The sequence below is a fragment of the Pituophis catenifer genome, unplaced genomic scaffold (assembly GCF_029215685.1).
Source record: "Pituophis catenifer annectens isolate HBS135680 unplaced genomic scaffold, rPitCat1.0.hap2 SCAF_2, whole genome shotgun sequence".
Classification (NCBI taxonomy): domain Eukaryota; kingdom Metazoa; phylum Chordata; class Lepidosauria; order Squamata; family Colubridae; genus Pituophis; species Pituophis catenifer.
In genome coordinates this window covers 31168186-31193331 of record NW_027256882.1, presented here as the reverse complement: position 1 = coordinate 31193331, position 25146 = coordinate 31168186, and the positions used below count along the sequence as shown (strand labels likewise).

General features: G+C 44.2%; 1 long non-coding RNA gene and 1 pseudogene across 1 annotated transcript; both read left to right on the top strand.

The window, feature by feature from the left end:
• Window positions 1–5075: 5075 nt before the first annotated feature.
• Window positions 5076–21544, top strand: LOC139312046 (zinc finger protein 850-like; annotated as a pseudogene).
• Window positions 15196–19268, top strand: LOC139312051 (uncharacterized). Its single transcript, XR_011599962.1, has 3 exons — window positions 15196–15303; window positions 15753–15895; window positions 18854–19268. It is a non-coding gene; the product is annotated as an uncharacterized lncRNA (long non-coding RNA).
• Window positions 21545–25146: the final 3602 nt, after the last annotated feature.

Sequence of the window (25146 nt, the reverse complement as noted above, 5' to 3'; positions counted from 1 at the left end):
TAAAAGGACACCATACCTTCCCCAAGGTGTGGCTATCTCCTCACATGCATTGTATCTGTATGTTCTGGATATAGTTCCACCCAGTATTTTGTTTTTGGCCATAAATAAAATCTGCTTTTTGCAAGCCTCGTCTTGAGTCTCTCTTTGGCATTCTGGTGACTCAAGTATATTTTGGGACCTTACATAACAAACCCATGCTGGCTTCTAGTAATCACCTTGTTTGTTTATAGGTGCTCACACATTCTCTGCTTGATTATATTTTATCCAGGATTTTTCCAGATATTGATGTCAAACTGATTGGCCTATAATTTCCTACATCATTTCCTCCATTTTTGTAGTTTGGAATCACATCAGTTCTTTTCCAATACTCTGGTATTTCTCCTACATATTTTTCTTACATCAACTTTCAAAGATTACATTCCGTGGTTCCAAAATTATATCATCTAGAATTCTAGGCAATGCTGCAATGCAATGTAATGCAATGTATCTATTTATGATGGTTGCACTGTCCCAGGGTCATGTGCTCATCTTTTGTGATCTTCTGACAAGCAAAGTCAATGGGGACAACAGATTCACTTAGCTTTATTAGAGTTACTGACTTATCAACTGCAGTCATTTGTTTAAGAAATACGGGAAGTCTTAAAATTGTGGAATACCCACTTAAACTAATTTCTCACGTAGCAACATAAATGTTGGGCTCAGTCATGGTCCTAAGTCAAGGACTACCTGTATGCAGGTAACTAGGGCATGATTGACTGTAACCAGGGTCTGCAGATGCAGGAACAGCCACAACTGGATCTCAAGTGAATCATTAATAAAAATGTTAGGATGTAGAGTTTTTTATCTCCAGTGACAGACAAACCCTGCTAAAATGAAGGAATCTTTAGATCAGCTTCCAGCCTGCAAACTAGTGACCTCCAGGTGTTTTGCCCAAGCAGCCTAGGAATTCTCAAGGCTGAAATCTTAGTAAATCTGGAAATTGGGAAGGCGGCTCTAGTGAGCAGGGAGCATAATAGACAGAGGGGATGATAGTGTCTGCTATCTAAACGTCATTGGAAACAACGTGGGAGACGCTTCCAAGTTTTGTCCCATATTATTCTATTAATAATATGAAGATGACAGGCTGTTAATCATTTAGGGCTGCGCCCCAAAACAAGAACTTCATGAACTTTTAGGAGCCAGGAAGCACCCAGCTAATCTGATGAAGCTAGAGCTCGGACGATCTAGCTATTGCTGACACTCTATGGTTAGGCCATAAGCGCGCCTGGATAGTGGCAAATAAGAGTAGAAAGCGCCTGTAGCTGAACAGAAAGGAATTGAGATCATAGAGTCGCGGATGGCTAGTGAGACTGGAAAGCGCCGAGGAACCTCGTCTTCCGGCCTCCTAACGGAGGGGAGCGGCGGCGGCTGGACTTTCTCCTGGGTCGAAGCGGCGGCTGGAAGGTGAGTGGAGGGCAGGTGGGCGGAGAGGCCGGGAGCAAGTCGGGCTCTTCGGTTCGCTCCACGTTGTAGCAGCAGATCAACAACTACGCGGAAATACGTCTCCTCCTGCATATCCCCCCCCCCACCCGCCCAATTTTATTCCCCCGCCCAGAGCTTCACCTTCTAAGTTGCCTGCAAGTTTCTGTTGCTGGGGAGATTTCAACTACACCGTCGCTTTAGGGCCGATTCCGGGTGTTTTTTATGATCCTCTTGTTCTGCTTGCAAGGGAGGAAGTTCACGGGCAACACCGGCGCTTCAAATCTTGCAGAGGCTTCGCCGTCTCAGGATCAGAATAGAGCTGGAAGGGACCCTGGAGGTCTTCTAGTCCAGCCCCGGACTCTCAAGCAGGAGAGCCTATAATACGATTTCAGGCAAGTGACTGTCCAGCCTCTCCTTAAAAAACCTCCAGGAGGCAAGTGTGTTCACATTTCCAGCGTTCTGGTTGTTAACGTATGTGCAGCCTACCTCTGGATCGGGCCCATTGTTCAAGTCTCTCAAGATCTTTTTGGATCCTGAGCTTGTCTTCTGGGGTGTTGGCTGTTCCTGCCAGTTCAGTGTCACCTGCAAATTTGATGAATTTTCCTTCTATTCCCTCATCTAAGTTATTTGGGAAGATATTGAAAAGTACTGGGCCTAAGACAGAACCTTGTCGTACCCCTCTGCTTACTTCCCTCCATGTAGATGTAGTACCATTAAGGACTACTGGTTGAGTAGTTTGTCAGCCAGTTACAAATTCATCTGGTGGTGATGCTGTGTCCCCCACATTTTTCTAGCTGAGCAAGAAATAGGTTGTAGTCTATTTTGTCGCTGGTCTCCTAATTTAGTCACTTTATCAAAAAGAGCCTTGATAGTACAGTGGTCTAAGCACCCTGTTATTAACACAGCTGCCTGCAATTTACTGCTGGTTCGAATCTCTCCAAGGCTCAAGGTTGACTCAGCCCTCCATCCTTTCTAAGGTAGGTGAAATGAGGACCCAGTTTGTGGGGGCAATAAGCTGACTTTGTATAAATATACAAAAGTATGAAGGCTATTGCTTAACGCATTGTAAGCTGCCCTGAGTCTCCGGAGAAGGGTGGCATATAAATCAAATTTAAAAAAAAAATGAAATTAGATTGGTTTGGCATGATATGTTTTAAAAAACCCATGCTGGCTACTAGTTATAACTTTATTTATTTCTAGATGTTCACAGACCTGTTTTTTGATTATTTTTTTCCAGTATCTTTCCAGGTACTAATGTTAGACTGATTGGTCTGTAGTTTCCTGGGTCTGTTTTTTCCCTTTTTTGCAAATGGGAACAACATTAGCTCTTTTCCAATCCTCTGGTATCCCCCCCCAAAAAATAGGCGACCAAAGCATCGCCTTCCTGCTCTTTGCAGATGACGCTGTGATCCTCTCCTGGACACCAGTAGGCCTTAAAAGAGCCTTGCGAGGCCTTCTCCAGTACTGTAATTACAATAAACTGGACATAAAAAAGGCCAAACTGTATTCATGGTATCTAAATGGCCACAAAATAGAGCAGGTAACCACCTTCAAATACCTGTGGATGGTCATTCGGGCCAAAGGTTCAAGAAAAGCACATGAAGAATATGCAGCTGCCTTGGGCCAAAGATCAGCGAGCGCCATTCTTAATTTTTTCCACACAAAGGGAGGATACTATGTCCCTGCTGCTATTAAGCCTTTTGTGGCCAGGTCACTAGCTTTATGTTTTACATCATTAGAAATAGTTCAGTCCAAATTCATTAGATCAATTCCCCAGATGACACCTTGTGTCTCAAATGCACTTTTGCTCCTGGAGACAGGATTGATAAAAGTTGAAGCAAGAATCTGTATAGCATCCTTAAATCTCTGGCTAAAGCTTAACTTCTTTCCACAACGTCTTGCTCCGTTAATCCTCCAAGACAAATTCTCTTCATCATGGATCAAGGCTGTCGAGTCCAACCTTGCCAAATTAGGCTTCTCCCCAGCTTTAATACTCAAGATGGACTATTATCTAACAAGACAAACCTTGCGACAAAGAGGACATTGAGAGGCAGGTGGATTTGGGGAAAGCTCCGCTGTTTCTGGCTCCAGATGCCATTAGATGTGTTGTTGCTCCTGCCAGCTATCTTAGTCAATTGGAATGAGCAATAGTGGTATTGTGTTGGACTGGGCTGATCATATTTTTCAGTGTATCCCTTTTTTCTTGAGTTGTTTTCCCCTTCAGGATTTTTATCCATGAAATTTTATCTCTCTGAGTTTGTTAAAATCAGCTCTTCTAAAGTTTAAGACATTGATTGGATTATATTCTATTGCTTGTGTTTGCATTGTATTGAATTCCAGTATGACGTGGTCACTTTCACCCAAGGTTCCAGCACCTTCAACCCCTCCTATCACTTCTTCTCTATTAATAAGAATTAGGTCCAGTATAGTTTTTCCTCTAGTTCCCTCCTCTACTCTTTGGATGACAAAGTTGTCAGCTAAGTTGGTTAGGAATCTGCTCGATCTCCCACTTGCTGCTGAGTTTGTCTCCCAGTTGGTATCAGGGCAGTTAAAGTCTCCTGTTACTACTGTGGTATGTTTCCTACATACAATTGTTAATTGACTAGCAAAGAGTCCGTCTATTTCTTCCGCTTGGTTGCTTGGCCTGTAGTATATTTCTATAACAATGTCATTTTTCTTTCCTTTTATATTGACCCATATGGATTCCAGGAGGTTTTCATCCTTGGTATTGTGTATTTTTGTAGAGATGTAGTGAACTTTTATATATAATGCAACTCCACCTCCTCTTTTGTTAGGTTTGTTTCTCTTGAATAGTTTGTATCCCTCTATCAGGACATTCCAGACATGAGTTTCATCCCACCAAGTTTCAATAATGGCAACTATATCATATCTGCCTTCATGTACTAATACTTCAAGTTCCCCCTGTTTGTTCCCTAAACTTTCAGCATTAGTGTATGGGTATTCCTTCTATTAATGCTCACATACTGTACCTATTTCATTTTGTAGACAGAAAATACACATGGATTGTCTACATACATACATATGGTACACATAGATAGAGGGGTGTGTTTCTCTATTTTTTTTAAACATATGTGTATCCGTGTTCCTATCCTCAGTATTTCCAGGTACTTTGCAGTCCTGACAATCTGTGATTTGCATGAGTTAACAATAGAATTGTTGTGAATATTTGAACTTAGTCTTTTATGTGTTATAGTGAATGGCAGTGGTTAATCTGGCAGTTTGGCCATGTTTGCTTTTTCATTGTTATGTATGCTTTTTTCTTGTTTTCACATCTTGCAACCGTATTATAAAGAGTAATTAAAGTATCTCTTTTATGTGAATCTTATAGGCAAAGGGAATGCCAAGAAGAGCCTTCTGGACGACAGAGAATCAGAAGCAGCTTTAAAAAGGAAAGCAAATCTGGAACATCTGGTACAAGTCTTTTCCCTTTCCTCCAGAATACCAGAAAACTCTTCTCCTTCCCCAGCCATTAAAAGACAAAAGAGAGAAAAATAGGAAAAGAGTTTTGTGCCAATAAACAATTATTGTATATGGAACTCAAGGAAAGATTAAATGAAAAATAAAGGTGGAACATTTCCTGATTCAGAAAAAAATGAAATATCTAGAAGTCTGTGGGGAGGAAGCGCTCATCCCAGACAATAATGCAGGCCTCATCCTGTGAGGAAACAACCAGCTTGAACCATCCAAGAAGAGATCACAAATCAGTGGCAGAAAAGCTCCACACACATGTATATTGTGAGAAAAGCACAGATTGCAAATCAGAGCTGATTATGCATCAGAGGATCCACACTGGTGAAAAACCATACAAATGCCCCGAATGTGGCAAAGTCTTTTGCTACACTTCCCAATTTATTCAGCATAAAAGAATCCATACTGGAGAAAAGCCCTATCAGTGTTCACAATGTCCCAAAAAGTTTAGTAAGCATGCCAACCTGTTGATACACCAGAGGACACACAGCGGAGAGAAACCATATGAGTGTTCGGATTGTTGGAAAAGTTTTAATAATAATTCTAACCCTGTGAAACAGCACAAGACTCATACAGGAGAGAAGCCATATGAGTGTTCGGATTGTGGGAAATATTTCAGTAAGAATTCCAACCTGGTGATACACCAGAGGACTCACACAGGAGAGGAACCATATGAGTGTGCAGAGTGTGGGAAAGCTTTCAGTTGGAATTCTGACCTAGTGAGACACCAGAGGATCCACACAGGAGAGAAACCATATGAGTGTCCAGTTTGTGGGAAAAGTTTCAGTTGGAATTCTGACCTAGTGAGACACCAGAGGATCCACACAGAAGAGAAACCATATGAATGTCCAGTTTGTGGGAAAAGTTTCAATCGTAATTGTAACCTTTTGCAACACCAAAGTACTCACACAGGAGAGAAACCGTATGAGTGTCCAGATTGTGGGAAAAATTTCAGTAATAATTCTAATCTTCTGAAACACCAGAGGACTCACACAGGAGAGAAACCATATGAGTGTCAATACTGTGGGAAAAGTTTCAGTCAGAACTGTAGCCTGGTGATACACCAGAGGACTCACACAGGCGAGAAACCATACGAGTGTCCGGATTGTGGGAAAAGTTTCCAGCATAATTCCAATCTGGTCATACACCAGAGGACTCACACGGGAGAGAAACCATATGAGTGTCCAGACTGTGGGAAATGTTTTAGTCGAAATTCCAGCCTGGTGATACACCAGAGGACTCACATGTGCGAGAAACCATATGAGTGTCCGGATTGTGGGAAAAGCTTCCAGCAAAATTCCAATCTGGTGATACACCAGAGGACTCACACAGGAGAGAAACCATATGAGTGTCCAGAGTGTTGGAAAGCTTTCAGTTGGAATTCTGACCTAGTGAGACACCAGAGGATCCACACAGGAGAGAAACCATATGAGTGTCCAGTTTGTGGGAAAAGTTTCAGTTGGAATTCTGACCTAGTGAGACACCAGAGAACTCACACAGGAGAGAAACCATATGAATGTCCAGTTTGTGGGAAAAGTTTCAACCATAATTGTAACCTTTTGCAACACCAGAGAACTCACACTGGGGAGAAACCATATGAGTGTCCAGTTTGTGAGAAAAGTTTCAGTAGTAATTCTAACCTTCTGAAACATCAGAGGACTCACACAGACGAGAAACCGCATGAGTGTCTGGATTGTGGGAAAAGTTTCCAGCAGAATTCCAGTCTGCCGCCCGAACCCGCGATCCCTTTCCCGATTCCAAACATGGTGTGTGTGCAGAGACAAAAAAAAGTGTACCGTGTTTCAGGTGGCGGATCTGGCCAGGAGGAAAGAGAAGAGTCTGCTGAGAAGGAGGACGGGAGCGCGTGGCTCTGCAATGTGCAGAAAAACACTTTTAGGCGTCAGCGCTACAATCTCCTCCCCGAATCCAAAGCACTTCCCAGTTCCCCGCTGCACATTGCAGGGGAACCAGTCGCCACCTGAAGCGCGACTCTTGAGGTTTGCATTTTGGAATCCGGGGAGCGATGGCTGGAAAGGAGGAATGTTTCCCTTTAGGGGGTCCCATTCAGTTTGGCTTGGCTCCTGGGCGCGGAGAGGGTTAGGCAGCGGCGGCGGCGGCTCCTCACATTGTGAAGTCAGCACGGCCAGAGAGGTGACCAGCCGCAAATCGTGGCACCCGCCTTGTTTCCCAAAGCTGCTGGGCAGATCCCCCCCCACTGTCCCGAAGAGGGAGGGTTGTTCCTCAGGCTGTGCTCTGTCCCTCCCCCCAGAGCATGCTAGGGGTCTCTGGGGGAAAGCGAGTAGTCCCTGCACCTCTCGCTTGCAGGAGGAAGAGGAGGGCGGCGCCACCTTAAATGCTGGTAGGCAGAAGTAAAATACTTTTTTCCTTGTTTTCCTCCCCCAAAATTAAGGTGCGTCTTATACTCCGCTGCGTTTTATACACCGAAAAATACGGTATATGCTGCCCTTCTCCCGTAGGACTCGGGGCGGCTCACAACAATAAAACAACCCGACAATAGATAAAAATTAAATAATATTAAAAACCAATTAAAATCCCCAAATCCCCAAGTTAAAATCCACGGCAGATCAGGGAAGTTGCTGAAAGAGTCATGTCTTTAGGTTGGCGCAGAAGGTGCGGAGGTCGGGGGCTGCCGGGGCCTGGTGGGCAACCCATTCCAGAAGGTCGGTGCAACCACAGAGAACGCCCTCATCCTGGGGACCTCCAGCCGACACTGTCTGACCAAGGGGACCCTGAGGAGGGCAGCCCTATGTGAGCGCACTGGGCGGTGGGAGGCCGGTAGCAGGTGATCCTGCAAATACCCCGGGCCCATGCCATGAAGGGCTTTATAGGTGAGTACCAGCACCTTGAAGCAGATCCGTAGGACCACCGGCAACCAGTGCAGCTTGCGCAATAGTGATGTTATATGGGAGTAGCAGGACGCACCAGTAACTACTCGCGCGGCCGCATTCTGGACCAGATGGAGCCTCCGGGTGCACCCCAAGGGCAGCCCCATGTAGAGGGCATTGCAGTAATCCAACCGAGAGATAATGAGAGCATGAGTGACCGTACGGAGGGTGTCCCTGTCTAGAAAAGGGCGTAACTGGTGCACCAGGCGAACCTGTGCAAATGACCCCCTTGTCACAGCCGTTAGATGGTCCACTAAAGACAGCCGTGAATCAAGGAGGACGCAAGATTACGAACCCTTTCCGAGGGAGCAAGACACTCCCCTCCCATCAACAGTGATGGGGGAGCTAGAACATGGGACGCCGGTATCCACAGCCACTCTGTCTTGAAGGGATTGAGCTTGAGCCTGTTCCTACCCATCCAGACCCATACCGCCTCCAGGCACTTAGACATCACGGAAAGGGCATCACTGGGTTGGTCTGGGGTGGAGATGTAAAGTTGGGTATCATCAGCGTACTGATGATACCGCACCCCGAAACCACGAATGATCTCACCCAGCAGCTTCATATAGATGTTAAAGAGCAGGGGGGAGAGAACCGACCCCTGCAGTATCCCACAAGTGCGGGGCCTCGGAGAGGATCTCTGACCCCCTGCCCAAACAAACTGCATACGGCCCGAGAGGTAGGAGGAGAACCACTATAAAACAGTGCCCCCACCCCCAACCCCCCGAGACGTTGCAGTAAGATACCATGGTCGATGGTATCAAAAGCCGCTGAGAGGTCAAGTAGCACCAGGATGGAGGAATAACTCATCCCGGGCCCGCCAGAGATCATTCACCAAGGCGACCAATGCCGTTTCCATGCTGTGTCCACGCCTGAAGCCTGATTGGTATGGGTCTAGATAATCAGTCTCCTCCAGGAATTGCAGAAGCTAGTACGCCACCACAGACAGAACAACCTTCACTATAAAGCGAAGGTTGGAGACAGGATGAAAGTTGTTCAGGGAGGCTGGAACCAGGGCAGGCTTCTTGAGGAGGGGACGAACCACCGCCTCCTTGAGTAAGGCAGGGAAGACCCCATCTCTGAATGAAGCATTGATAATCGCCCGGATCCAGTCTCCAGTCACCTCCCTGGTTGCCGCAACAAGCCAGGAGGGACAAGGGTCCAGTAAACATGTGGAGGCCCCCAGTCTACCCACAATCCTGTCTGCTTCCTCCATAGAAATAGGATCAAAGTCAACCCAGCTGTTACCTCCAAGATCTGCTCCCATCCCCTCGTTGGATCCTGCCGATGGGAAGGGGATTGTATCCATTTTTATAGGAGTCCTGGAGGTGTAGTGGTTAGAATGTAGTATTGCAAAGGCAATAACCATTTCAAGATATTGGTAATTCTTGACTTACAATCATTCAATTAGTGACCATTCAAAGTTACAACATTACTGAAAAAAGTGACTTATGACTCTTTTTCGTACTTAGGACCATTGCAGTGTCAACATTCAGATCCTTGGCTGCAATGATTGCAATGTCCTGGGGTCATGGGATCCCCTTTTGTGACCTTCTGACAAGCCAAATCAATGGGGAAGCCAGATTCATTTAATAAGTGTGTTACTAATTTAATTGCAGTGATTCTCTTAACAACTGTGGCAAGAAAGGTGGTAAAATGGGGCAAAACTCACTTAACACCTGTCTCGCTTAGTAACATAAATGTTGGGCTTAATTGTGGTTGTAAGTTTCTGCAGTATTCTGCAGTAATGTTTCTAAAGCTACATTATTTCATGAGAGCCATTCATTTCGTCATGATAGGTTTCAGTTGCCCCTCAGATTGAACTGTTTGCTATAGTTAATTCATGAATTTAGCGACTTGGCATGTGAGTTAGTGAGATGGATGACATACTAATTTAATAAGTAAATAAATGTGAATATACTTAGGATGCAGACAGACAGATGCACATTAAATATTATTTTGTGGTTCTTTGGTTGTTCGACAATATATAATACAGTAGGCTTTAATATCTTCATTTCATGTAAAATATAAATAAATAATAATATATAGAAATGGGTGCTTTTTAATGAGCATGTTTTAAATATTTCTAGAAATTTCCACAATGAAAGGTCTAAATAATGTTGTCTGTTCCACTACAGTATAATTTTTAAGTGTTCTGCAGGGTTTTCTCACCTACACGTGAAATATTTCAATTGGTTTGTTTTGCATTTGCTCATCTTCCAGATTCCTTGAACTTTATATAGTTTATTTTCTGAAACAATTTGAGTCATATATCGTACTTCTTTTTTTCATTTCCCGCTAACACTTTTGTCAAAAGAGAGAGAAAGGTAAGTCCTACTTGCTAAAATATGGACCCACAGTTCAGAATTGAATCTCCTTCATGTAAGTCAAATCACACCATCCTGGTTCTCGGTTCTGTATAATGCACCTCCTTCAAGTCATAGAAATAAAAGATCTCTATCTGGCTTTCCAAAGTGAGAATGGGTTTTCCTGTGAAATATGAAAAAAGATGAAAGAATTCCAGGTGAGTGGTGCGGTGGAGCTCTCACCTCACCATCAGGAGGCTGTGACTTCGATCCTAGGTAGATATTTCTTTCTTGTGTCCAAATGAGACTATATCTGGTGCAAACTCTGCATTGGTGACAGGAAGGGCATCCGGCCAGAACAGTAAATCTCAGAACAGCATACAGAGCACACAGAAGAAAAAGGCGGGAAAAAAGGGAAAGGCCCCCTTTACACCCAGCAATCAATCATAATGTAGACTGCCTCATGCAGGAGCCCACACTCTTCAACCAATCAACTGTCACTGGGTGTTCTGGTCTACTGTGCACTTCAATAAACTGGTTATTCCATTTCAACATCTTCCCCTCAGGTTGCCAAAACAACTAGACAAAAATATAGTTTCTTCCCCTGTGCCACCATTCTACTAAACAGCCAACTCCAGCAGCACTGCCTTCTGTCAAAAGATATTTACCCATGTGGTAGGCTGTATGGTATTATTCTCCTCCTCTTCTTATCCTCAAGTTTCCTACTACTTCTCCTACCAGTATATTATGTGATCAATTATTGTATCTTATGATTTATGATTGCCTTACGATGTATGATTATCACTTTGTATGTACACTGAAGCATATGCAGCAGAGACCATTTCCTTGTGTGTCCAAAGCACACTTGGCCAATAAAGAATTGTATTTTATTCTTTCCAATTTTTGATTACTGAATTGCTCTGAATCTCTCCACCTTCATTTTCAGCTTTCATTTTCCATAAAGATTTGTCCGATGGCTTGCTGAAATCCAAGTATACCATCTGCACAGCACTTGCTGATATGGTAATTTAATTGCTTAAATCAAAAAAAGGCAATGAGGTTTGTTTGGCAAAACCTGTTTCTAACAAACCCATGCTGGCTTCTAGTAATCGCCTTGCTTGTTTATAGGTGCTCAAACATTCTCTGCTTGATTATATTTTTTCCAGGATTTTTCCAGATATTGATGTCAAATTGATTGGCATATGATTTCCTCCATCTTTTCCCCCCTTTTTGTAGTTTGGAATCGCATCAGTTCTTTTCTTTTTTTTTTAATTAAATTTTATTAACATAAACAAACGTAAAACACAAATACATGTAAACACTTATACATTAACAAAAAGTCAATTGACTAACTTCTAGAAAACCTTCGCATCGGTGATTAATGTCCATTTAACCAATTCTCCTTAATCATACTATTTACAAATTTTCTTGCTTATACCTTAATACATTCATAGAAGTTCAGCAGTATCTTTCTACAATCATATTAACCATTTATTTATACAATCCTACGGCTCATCTCATGTATCCATTTCTGCAATTCTTGAGTTATGTTCTCCTAGTGTCCTATGTTGTTGGCCCTATCCTTCCTTCTAATCATGTGTACCATTTTTGCCAAACTAAATAAAAGTCAGTGTTCTCTTTATCTTGGAGCTCTTTTGTGAGCCTATCCATCTCTGCGCATTCATTTATTTTTGTTATTATTTTTTCTTCTGTTGGTATTATCTCGGATTTCCAATTCTGAGCGTACACTATATGTGCCGCTGTCAATATGTGGATGGTAAGATATTTTATCTCCTTGGTACACTGTGGTGTAGTCATTCCAAATAGAAAGAATTCTGGTTTCATTTCTACACTTTGCCTCGTCGTTTCTTCAATTATTCTCTTAATCTCTTGCCAGTAGTGTTGTGCCTTCTTGCAAGACCACCAGAGATGGTAATATGTCCCCATTTGTGTCTTGCACTTCCAACACATTGGTGATGTGTTTGGAAACATTTTAGCCAAACGTGCCGGAGGAAGGTGCCATCTATAAAATATCTTGTATAAATTTTCTTTGTATGGAATCAACAGTGTCATCTTATAATTTTCTGCCCATAGCTTGTTCCATCTGTCCAACTCTATATTGTGACCTATATTACTTGCCCAGCTTACCATGTTTTCTTTCACTGTTTCCTCCTCTAATTTATACCTTATTAAATATCCATAAATTTTAGATATTATTTTCTCATCTGTGCCTTTGTGCATCAGTTCTTTTCCAATACTCTGGTATTTCTCCTGTTTTACATAAACTTTCAAAGATTACATTCCGTGGTTCCAAAATTATATTGTCTAGAATTCTAGGCAATGTTACAAAACAATACTATACTATATACTATACTAATACTAATACTATTACTAATACTAAAACTAATAATATACTATGACTATCATTGTGTTATACCCTATACCCATGATGGTGAACCTATGGTACGCGTGGCAGCAGTGGCACACAGAGCCATGTCACCCGGCACGCATGGCGTTGCCCATTCCTCTTCCGGGTTTCCAGAGCACACATCTGCACCAGCCAGCTAATCTGCTGGTTATTGGTGCACATGCGTGTGCGATGATCAGCTGGCCTTAACGTCTTAGTGTGCGGGTGCACCGGCCATGCTGTCGTCACCTGCATGCAGCCCAAGCACATCCATCATTGGCCAGCTAGGAGCTCTGTGGCCAGTCGCACCCCTGCGCCCGGCTGTCTGCCTGCCTGCCTCGTCCCTGCCACTGCGAGGAAAGACCCCAAAGCTGCGCTGCCTGGGATCCACGTTTGCTGCTGCAGGGAAGGCTGGGTATGGCTGGCTGGACACCTCTGGAGCGCGAGGCTGGCAGGAGGAGCCACCGCTGCCTCTTAGCCAGCGCAAACGGCCTGCTGGCACAGCCTGCCACCACCCTCTCTCCCCCGGCAGCTGCTTCCGCCATTGCCAGGGAAGTGGCAGCACGAGAACCACCGCCGGGGCAAGGGGGTGGCGGCAAGGATGGGCAGTCCTGGGCTTCCCTGTCTCCCCACTCAAGCAGGCTTCTGATGCAGCCTCAGGACTCCCGGGGGAGGCTTTGAAGCCCCGGCCCGCTGCTCCTGGCGCTGCCACCCCCACACCCCCGGCAACAGTGGTTCTCATGCTGCCGCTTCCCCGGCAGCACCAGGAGCAGCTGGCAGGGCAGAGAGGGCGGTGATAGGCTGTAGCGGCAGGCCGTTCACACTGGCTAAGAGACAGAGGCTGCTCCTGCAGCAGCCAGGAGAAGGAGAAGCTGCCGGCAGGGAGGCGAGCTGGCCCAGGAGGACTGGAGGCTCCTCACACATGGAGACCCACTGGCGGGGAAGTGGTCATTTAAGTAAGCAGTAAGAGGCGTGCAGGCCAGGAAGCAGTCATGTTCTCTGGTGGGAGAAGGTTGCGCCAAACTTTGCTGGCGTGAACAGCCTGCCCGCCTCGCACTCCAGGCAGGATCTGGCATGGCTGGATGCTGTCTGGAGCGTGAGGCAGGCAGGCCATTCACACCAGTAAAGGTTGGTGCAACTCTCTCCCGCCAGGGAGCATGACCGCTTCCTAGCCAGCACGGCTCTTACCACTTTCTGTGACCGCTTCTCTGCCAGTGGGTCTCCATGAATGAGGAGTTGTGCTCTTCTCTGGTCCTCCTGAGGCAGCTCGCCTACCTGCCAGCGGCTTCTTTTCCTGGCTGGTCCAAGAGCAGCCTCTGTCTCTTAGCCAGTGCAAACAGCCTACTGCCACAACCTGCCACCGCCCTCTCTGCCCCGCCCACTGCCCTTGGTGCTGCCAAGGAAGCGGCAGCACAAGAATCGCTGTTGCCGGGGGTGAGGGGGTGGCGGGTGCCAGGAGCAGCAGGCCGGGGCTTCCCTACCTCCCTCCCCCCAGAGATCTGGGGCTATGCTAGAAGCCCGCTCGGGTGGGGAGGCAGGGAAGCTCGGCCCACCCATCCTTACCGCAGCTGCCACCTTGCCCCCAATCTGCTCCTTTCAGAAATTTCCTTTTCTTCCAACGCCAAGACTTGGATCCAGAGGACTGCAGACTGATTCTGAGCACATGTAGAGTAGAAGACTCTGCTACACTTAAAGGCTGAATGCAGAAAAAGTCACCCCAAGACAAGGGCTGAGTGACAGGAAGAAGCTGCTGCCAGCTCCCACAGGATCATCCCAAGCTTTACAACCTGCTGTGGTAACTACACAGCCTCGCCAGCTCACCAGAAAGGCCACCGCATACAGACACAGCAAGATGTTTTATGTACACTGAGAGGATATGGATCAAAGACAAATTCCTTGTGAGTCCTATCACACTTGGCCAATAAAGAATTCTGTTCTGTTCTGTTCTGTTCTGCTCTGCTTTGCTCTAGATAGGAAGATAGTATCTTCTACCTAGATCTGGTTTAGAAGCAGTGTGGGTGGGCACTTCAAGGTTTTTGTCTCATATTTCATTATTCTATTAATAGGATGAAGCTGGAAATGATTTAGGGCTGCAGATTTGCCAATCGAAAAACTGGCTGGAAGAATCTTCACCCGGCCCCAAAGGAGGTGCACTTTCTCGGTCCCTGTTTGCAGGTCCTTCCCCACAAGGGCACTTTCCTTTGGTTTAGTTGCTCCAGGGGGGAGGAGTGCACTCCTGGGGCACCTGAAAGAAAAGGCGTGGGATAGATGGCCATAGAGAAAAGCTATCGACGTGCTCGGGGGGAGTCGGGTACGACTTGATGGCAGAGAAGGAAGCGCGGAACCCATGAAAACATCTTGCAAACGCTTTAGAGTGGAAATGGAACGAGCGTGTTTTTCAGCCTTATGTCACTAGATGGCACTCTACAGAGAAGCAATACTCGTGCCTAGAAAGCAGTGAATACATTACAGTAGTGCCATTGCTAGTCTACTGGGGGGGGGGGGGGAAGAGGCTTGAGCTGGAAGGCGTTGAAACGATAGAACAGTGGATTGCTAGAGCGGATGTGGAGGAGAGGAGGCGAAGGGCAGAGGGGCTTCCTCTTCCAGCTGACCCACGGGAGGTTGATGGAGTCGGCGGAGCCTCTTGTGCTGCTTGGAGAAATCTTTATATATATTTCATATTTTTTAACCACGCATCTCTCTCACCTTCACGTAACACTTGATTCCTTTTATGGCATGTTGATTCTTTTTATGGACATGTTGTTTTCCTGGTGATTTTCCTGTGATGTCACACAGGACTCTCGTGCAAGTGGAAGTGCATGCATATATGCACTCTTGCCTGCCACTTGTGCAGCCCGGTGTTTGGGGACCCCTGTCCTAGGTTAAAAATTTTGACCCCTATTGTCTAAGATTAACTGTATTATGTACACCAAGGATTCAACTTTAACAACAATAGAAGAATGGTTGGTGAAGATGATGGAATTTTCTGAGACAACTATATTGATTTCCTCAATTGGAGAAAAGACATTCTCTACATTCATTACTGATTGAAAGTTTGTTAGAGATTTGCATGAAACAGAAAAAAAATTGAAGTTATCATTTACAGTTGTGATTATAAAAAAAATCCAGGTAATAGAGTAAGAAGTAAGTTTGTATTTCTAATTATAATTACTTCTTTGCCAGGTATCATTGGACAGGCTGAAATAAGCAGGGAAAGGCAGTACTTCATCCTAATTTCATGCCAATAAAGGCTTTCAAAGGCAAAATCAGCACCTTGAACTGGATCCGCAAGCAAACTGGCAACCAAGGCAGTTTTCGGAGCAGAGGTAAGACTATGACATGTGCTGCTTCAGAAACACACATAGCTTATCCAGGCACTGCATGCTCTACCACCTAAAACTCAAGGGCAGCTCATGCAGAGTTTATTGAAGTCATCCAATATGCAGGTAACTAGGGCATGATTGTTCATAGCCAGGGTCTGCAAGTTCCAGGAATAGCCACAACTGGCTCTCAAGTGAATCAGTAATAAAAATGTTAGGATGTAGACAATTTTTGATTTCCAATGACAGCCAAACCTTGCTAAAATGCAGGAATCTTTAGATCAGTTTCCAGCCTGCAAACTAGTGACCTTCAAGTATTTTGCCCAAGCAGCCTGGGAATTCTCAAGGCTGAAATCTTAGTATTTTAGAAATTGGGAAGGCTGCTCTAGTGAGCAGAGAGCATAATAGACAAGAGAGTATCTCCTATCTAAATGTCATTGGAAACAATGAGGGAGACACTTTCAAGTTTTGTCCCGTATTATCCTATTAATAAGATAAAGATGACAGGCTGTTAATCATTTAGGGCTGTGCCCCAAAACAAGAACTTCATGAACTTTTAGGAGCCAGGAAGCACCCAGCTAATCTGATGAAGCTGGAGCTGGGACGAGCTAGCTATTGCTGGCTAGATGGCGCTCTATGGTTAGGCCATAAATGCGCCTGGATAGTTGCAAATACAGTAGCAAGCGCCTGTAGCTGAACTGAAAGGAATTGAGACCATAGAGTCGCGGATTGCTAGAGAGACCATGGAAAGGCAAAGCACTGAGAAACCTTGTCTTCCAGCTTCCTAATGGATTATAGCGATGGCTGTTGTACTTTTTCCTGGGTCCGTCTGCTGCTCTTCCAAACCTGACTCTGTCTGCAGCCGAACATTGGCCAATTTTCTTCCAGCGCTCGTTCAGGGAATCCCGGGAGTGGCAGCATATTGCATGCTTTTCATTCCAAGCAGCCCAGGCTGGAAAACGCATGGCTGGGGTGGAACAGCGGTCCTTCATAACAAGCTCCTAACTGTTGCTGCTGCTGCATGCCCAGCTCTGGCTGCTGGCATGCGATTGTGAGGGCAAGCTTTTCTAAGGTGGGTCATAGAGGAAACAGAGATGAGTTCGCCGGAGTACTGGACTTCCACCACTTGTGCAAGGAACCCAGGTTTGCAGCAACAGTTTGGAACTTGTTAAGAAGGATCGCTCCTACACAGCACACACACACACCTCTCACAGCACCGGGACCTTCTGTAAGGAGGTGGCAGGAGGGGGGGCATCATAAAGGGACAGGCTGCAGCGGCTGCTTTCCGAGCAGCTCTGCTGCGAAGGGAGGCAGAAAAGTTTGGGCGAGTTGTCTCCTTCTTGGCCTTAAATGTACACACAGAGCAAACAGACACACATCTCATGGCACCAGAGCAGCAGACGGACTTCAGGGCAAACAATCTACTCCTCAAGCTCCCAATGCCTGAACTGGCGAGTTGGAAGAGAGATCTGCCGTAGTGCTAGTAAGTAACCAAATAGGCTTTTTGCTTCCCCTCGCCCCCCCATCCCGATCCAGTGCGGCGCAGACAGCCTAATGGAGGCGGAAAACAGGAGGTTTCCATTGGCCCTTCTCCTTTTTCCCGCCTAGCCTCCTTTTGCTAGCATTTGGCAGACAGGCTCGGGAGGCAGTTGTGATCTTTAGATGAGCTTTTATTTTATCAGCCCAATGGCGGCCGGGAGGTGGGGGGGGCGGTACGTAGGAAGTAACCCTGTCTCTGCAGCATCGGTCATGTGATTGGGTGAAGCCCACTCAAGGTCACACCAGGGTGCTGCCCCACCTTGCCATGAGTGACATTGATTTGGCTACGCCCACTCAGTCACATTACCCCCACCAAGCCACTCCCAAAGAACCGGTAGTAAAAAAATTTAAATCCCACCACTGACTATTGTGGTATGTTTTCTATATACATTTGTTAATTGATTAGCAAAGAGTTCAACTATTTCTTCTGCTTGGTTTGGTGGCCTTTACTTCTTCTCTATTAATAAGAATTAGGTCCAGTATAGTTTTCCCTCTAGTTCCCTCCTCTACCCTTTGGATGACAAACTTGTCAGCTAAGTTGGTTAGGAATCTGCTCGATCTCTCACTTGCTGCTGAGTTTGTCTCCCAGTTGGTATCAGGGTAGTTAAAGTCTCCTGTTACTATTGTGGTATGTTTCCTACATACAATTGTTAATTGACTAGCAAAGAGTCCGTCTATTTCTTCCGCTTGGTTGCTTGCCCTGTAGTATATTTCTACAACAATGTCATTTTTCTTTCCTTTTATATTGACCCATATGGATTCTAGGAGGTTTTCATCCTTGGTTTTGCGTATTTCTGTAGAGATGTAGTGAACTTTCATATATAATGCAACTCCACCCCCCCTTTGATAGGTTTGTTTCTCTTGAATAGTTTGTATCCCTCTATCAGGACATTGCAGACATGAGTTTCATCCTACCAAGTTTCAATAATGGCAACTATATCATATCTGCCTTCATGTACTAATACTTCAAGTTCCCCCTGTTTGTTCCCTAAACTTTCAGCATCAGTGTATGGGCGTTCCTTCTGTTAATGCCCACATACTGTACCTATTTCATTTTGTAGACAGAAAATATACATGTATTTTCTACATACATACATATGGTACACACAGATAGACGGTTGTGTTTCTGTATTTTGGTGAATACATGTGTATCTCTGTTCCTATTCTCAGTATTTCCAGGTATCTTATATGATCATAAATATTTGCAATGCTAAAAAATCTGTGATTTACACTAGTCAGCAATAGAATTTCATGATTGTGTGTATGTTTAAAGTTAGTCTTTTATGTGCCATAATGAATGGCAGTGGTTAATCTAGTATTTTGGCTTGTTTCCTTTTTCATTGTTACGTATGCTTATTTTTCTTGTTTTCTTGCAACCATAATATAAAGAATAATTAAAGTATCTCTTTTATGTGAATCTTATAGGCAAAGGGAATGCCAAAAAGAGGCTTTTGGACGATAGAGAATAAGAAGCAGCTTTAAGAATTAAAGCGAATCTGGAACATCTGGTAAACAACCTCTTTTCCCTTTCCTCCAGAATACAAGAAAACTCTTCTCTTTCCCCAGCCAGTAAGAGACAAGAGAGAAAAAAATAGGAAAAGAGTTTTGCGCTGATAAACAATTATTGTATGTGGAACTCAAGGAAAGATTAAATGAAAAATAAAGGTGGAACATTTCCAGATTCAGAAAAAGAGGAAATATCTAGAAGTCTGTGGGGAGGAAGCACTCATTCCAGACAATAATGCAGGCCTCACCCTGTGAGGAAACAAACAGCTTGAAGACAAGATATTTGTGAAGAGTTCACAAATATTTTTGACCTCCTCAAGAAACTAAGACTATTAGTGGCGGAAAAGCTCCACAGATATGCATATGGCGGGAAAAGCACAGATTGAAAATCAGAGCTGATTATGCATCACACTGGTGAAAAACCATACAAATGCTCTGAATGTGGCAAAGTCTTTCGCTACACTTCCCAACTTATTGAGCATAAAATAACCCATACTGGAGAAAAGCCCTACCAGTGCCCACAGTGTAGCAAAAAGTTTAGTAAGCATTCTAACCTGTTGATACACAAGAGGACACACACCGGAGAGAAACCATATGAGTGTTCGGATTGTGGGAAAACTTTCCAGCAGAATTCCAACCTGGTGATACACCAAAGGACTCACACAGGAGAGAAACCATATGAGTGTCCAGATTGTGGGAAAAGCTTTAGTCATAATTCCTACTTGGTTATACACCAGAGAAGTCACACTGGGGAGAAACCATATGAGTGTCCAGATTGTGGGAAAAGTTTCAGTCAGAATTCTAACCTTGTGAAACACCAGAGGACTCACACAGGAGAGAAACCATATGAATGTTCAGATTGTGGGAAATGTTTCAGTTGGAATTCTGACCTAGTGAGTCACCAGAGGATCCACACAGGAGAGAAACCATATGAATGTCCAGTTTGTGGGAAAAGTTTCCAGCAGAATTCCAATCTGGTCGTACACCAGAGAACTCACACAGGGGAGAAACCGTATGAGTGTCCAGATTGTGGAAAAAGTTTCATTAATAATTCTAACCTTCTGAAACACCAGAGAACTCACACAGGAGAGAAACCATATGAGTGTCTATACTGTGGGAAAAGTTTCAGTCAGACCTGTAGCCTGGTGATACACCAGAGGACTCACACAGGGGAGAAACCGTATGAGTGTCCGGATTGTGGGAAAAGTTTCAAAATTAATTCCAAACTGGTTATACACCAGAAGACTCACACAGGAGCGAAACCATATGTGTGTCTATATTGTGGGAAAAGTTTCAGTCTAAACTCTTACTTGGTGATACACAAGAGGACACACACCGGAGAGAAACCATATGAGTGTCCGGATTGTGGGAAAAGTTTCAGTATGAATTCCTACCTGGTGATACACCAAAGGACTCACACAGGAGAGAAACCATATGAGTGTCCAGATTGTGGGAAAGCGTTCAGTTCGAATTCTGACTTGGCGAGACACCAGAGGACTCACACAGGAGAGAAGCCATATGAGTGTTCAGATTGTGGGAAAACCTTTAGTCGTAATTCCTACTTGGTTCTACACCAGAGAACTCACACTGGGGAGAAACCATATGAGTGTCCTGATTGTGGGAAAACCTTTAGTCGTAATTCCTACTTGGTTAAACACGAGAGAACTCACACTGGGGAGAAACCATATGAGTGTCCAGATTGTGGGAAAAGTTTCAATAATAATTCTAACCTTGTGAGACACCAGAGGATTCACACAGGTGAGAAACCATATTAATGTCCAGATTGTGGGAAACGTTTCCAGCAGAATTCCAATCTGGTCGTACACCAGAGGACTCACACAGGAGAGAAACCATATGAATGTTCAGGTTGTGGGAAATGTTTCAGTAAGAATTCCAACTTTGTGATACACCAAAGCACTCACACAGGAGAGAAACCATATGTGTGTCTATACTGTGGGAAAAGTTTCAGTCTCAACTCTTACTTGGTGATACACAAGAGGACACACACCGGAGAGAAACTATATGAGTGTCCAGTTTGTGGGAAAAGTTTCAATCAACATTGTAACCTTGTGCAACACCAAAGTACTCACACAGGAGAGAAGCCATATGAGTGTCCAGATTGTGGGAAAGCGTTCAGTTCGAATTCTGACCTGGCGAGACACCAGAGGACCCACACAGGAGAGAAACCGTATGAGTGTCCAGATTGTGGGAAAACCTTTAGTCGTAATTCCTACTTGGTTATACACCAGAGAACTCACACTGGGGAGAAACCTGTATGAGTGTACAGATTATGGGAAAAGTTTCAGTAATAAGTCTAATCTTCTTAAACACCAGAGGATTCACACAGGAGAGAAACCATATTAATGTCCAAATTGTGGGAAAGCATTCATTTCTGACCTGGTGAGATACCAGAGGATTCACACAGGATGAGTTACTGGATTGTGGGAAAAGTTTCAGTTGGAACTTCCACCTGGTGGAATAATAGGGTACTACAAAAGAGGACCCCTTTGAATGTCCCAATTGTGGGAAAGCTTTCACAAGTAGGTCTAATCTAATAAATCATGTCAGTTTATACACAGATCAAAAGCCATTCAGATGCCCAGTACTCATAAAGGAGAAAAACCATCAGCTTTCTGATTGGAAGGAAAGCTTGATGGGATCTTAGAAAACCTTTAAGAGTTCACAAAGATAAAGGTTCCCCTTGCACATATGTGCTAGTCATTCCCAGCTCTAGGGGGTGGTGCTCATCTCTGTTTTTAAGTCGAAGAGCCAGCGCTGCCTCAAGATGTCTCCAAGATCATGTGGCTGGCATAAGTAAACTGCAAGGGCGGACAGAACGGAATTCAAGGGTATACATTGCTTGTTTTCAGATTGCTGGATTATTTTCAGCCAAAGATCCAAGTTTATTTAGACATGAGAGACTCAACCAGAAGAAATGCTCAGACACAAGACGATTTGCTTGCAAAATTCAATGAATTAGTAAATGAGAATTAGGATTTCAACAAGAGTTTTCTGAAAGCAAAGAAAGAAACTGAATATAACTATATATAATTAGAATTTTCCTAAGGCATCAAACCATTCTTATTGTATCCAATTTGATATATTACAGAAAGGAGTCCTGGAGGCGTAGAGGTTAGAATGTACTATTGCAGAGACAGTAACCATTCCAAGATAGTTACAACCATTCATTTAGTGACCATTCAAAGTTACAACATCACTGAAAAAAGTGAGTTATTACCCTTTTTCGTACTTAGGACCATTGCAGCATCAACATTCAGATGCTTGGCAACTGATGGTTGCAATGTCCTGGGGTCATGGGATCCCCTTTTGTGATCTTCTGACAAGCCAAATCAAGGGGGAAGCCAGATTCACTTAACAACTGTGTTACTAATTTAACAGCTGCAGTGATTCAGTTATCAAATGTGGCAAGAAAGGTCATAAAATGGGATAAAACTCACTTAACAACAGTCTTGCTTAGCAACAGAAATTTTGGGCTCAATTGTGGTTATAAGTTGAAGACTACCTGTAATAAGAACACTTGCCTTGCCCGGCCTGGATACTAATATTCTGCACTAATATTTATTTCATGAGAGTCATTAATTTTGTCATTATAGACCCTAATTGCCTCTCAGCCAGGACTATTTGCTGTAGTTAATTGATGAACTTAGTTACTTCGGACTGTGAGATGGATGGCATACAAATTTAATAAGTAAATAAATGTGAATATACTTATGCACAAATGCATATTAAATATTATTTACAATATTCATTAAATTTTGAAATGTCTTCATTTCATGTAAAATATAAATAATATACAGATGTGGATACTTTTTAATGACCGTGTTTTAAATATTTCTAGAAATGTCTTCCTCAAAGAAAAGTCTAAATATTGTTGGTTGTCTGTTCCGCTACAGTATAATTCTTGTTCTCCAGGGTTTTCTCACTGCAGGGAAATATTTCAAATGGTGCGATAGAACTCTCACCTCACAATCAGGAGGCTGTGAGTTCTAGCCTAGGTAGAGGCAGATATTTCTCTCTGTACACAATGGGACTATATCTGCTGCAAACTCTGCATTGGTGACAGGAAAGGCATCTGGCCAGTAAACACTCAGCTCCATTCAGTTGCCCAGACTCCATCCCGCAAGGGATACATTACGGGGTCATTAAATGACAGAGAAGTTGATAAAAGAATTCTGGGTTAATTGACAGATTTGAGATCTCTAATAACTGCAAGCCCTGCATTTTGGGGAACAGACTGGACTCTGCCCAATAGCCAGGTTGGTTGGTATTAGGGAATTATGCAGCTGGTATCGAAATTAAGACAGAGACACTGACGGTAGTTTTATATAAATTATTTAATATCTATATTTAGAGCAAACAAGGTAGGCACATCACTACAGCCTGAGGTAAATCGTCAGGTAAATCTCAGAACAGCATACAGAGCACACAGAAGAAAAAGGCGGGAAAAAAGGGAAAGCCCCCCTTTACACCCAGCAACCAATCATAATGTAGACAGCCTCATGCGGGAGCCCACACTCTTCAACCAATCAACTGTCACTGGGTGTTCTGGTCTACTGTGCACTTCAATAAACTGGTTATTCCATTTCAACATCTTCCCCTCAGGTTGCCAAAACAACTAGACAAAAATATAGTTTCTTCCTCCGTGCCACCATTCTACTAAACAGCCAACTCCAACACCACTGCCTTCTGCCAAAAGATATTTACCCATGTGGTAGGCTGTATGGTATTATCCTCCTCTTCTTATCCTTCTCAAGTTTCCTACTACCTTCTATCAGTATATTATGTGATCAATTATTTTATCTTATGATTTATAATTGCCTTACAATTACTGCATATGCAGTAGAGACCATTTCCTTGTGTGTCCAAAGCACACTTGGCCAATAAAGAATTGTATTCTATTCTTTCCCATTTTTGATTACTGAATTGCTCTGAATCTCTCCACCTTCATTTTCAGCTTTCATTTTCTATAAAGATTTGTCTGATGGCTTGCTGAAATCCAAGTATACCATCTGCACAGCACTTGCTGATATGGTAATTTAATTGCTTCAATCAAAAAAAGGCAATGAGGTTTGTTTGGCAAGACCTGTTTCTAACAAACCCATGCTGGCTTCTAGTAATCACCTTGCTTGTTTATAGGTGCTCAAACATTCTCTGCTTGATTATATTTTTTCCAGGATTTTTCCAGATATTGATGTCAAATTGATTGGCATATAATTTCCTACATCATTTCCCCACTTTTTGTAGTTTGGAATTGCATCAGTTCTTTTCCAATATTCTGGTATTTCTCCTGTTTTACATAAACTTTCAAAGATTACATTCCATGGTTCCAAGATTATATTGTCTAGAATTCTAGGCAATGCTACAAAACAATACAGTACAGTACAGTACTATACTATATACTATAGTAATACTAATACTAATATTAGTACTAATACTAAAACTAATAATATACTATGACTATCATTGTGTTATACCCTATACCCGTGATCATGAACCTATGGTACGCGTGCCTGAAGAGGCACACAGAGCCATGTCACCCAGCACGCGTGGTGTTGCCCATTCCTCTTCCGGGTTTCCAGGGCACGTATGTGCACCAGTCAGCTAGTCTGCTAGTTACTGGTGCACATGCACGTGCGATGATCAGCTGGCCTTAACGTCTTAGCCTGTGGGGGCACCGGCCATGCTGTTGTCACCCCCATGCAGCCCAAGCATATCCATCCCTTGCCAGCTAGGAGCGCTGCGGCCAGTCGCACCCCTGCGCTCGGCTGCCTACCTCGTCCCCGCCACTCCCATTGTGAGGAAAGACTCCAAAGCTGCGCTGCCTGGGATCCACGTGGGCTGCTGCAGGGGAAGGCCGGGTATGGCTGGCTAGATGCCTCTGGAGCACGAGGCTAGCAGGAGGAGCCACCGCTGCTTCTTAGCCAGTGCAAACAGCCTGCTGCCACAACCTGCTGCCGCGCTCTCTCCCCCACCAGCTGCTCATGCCACTGTCAGGGAAGTGGCAGCACGAGAACCACTGCTGGGGGCGAGGGGGTGGCGGCAAAGATGGGTGGTCCAGGGCTTCCCTGTCCCCAACCCAAGTGGGCTTCAGGGGCAGCCTCAGGACTCCAGGGGAAGGCATTGAAGCCCTGGCCCGCTGCTCCTGGCGCTGCCACCCCATCGTCCCTGGCAATATGGCTGGACGCTGTCTG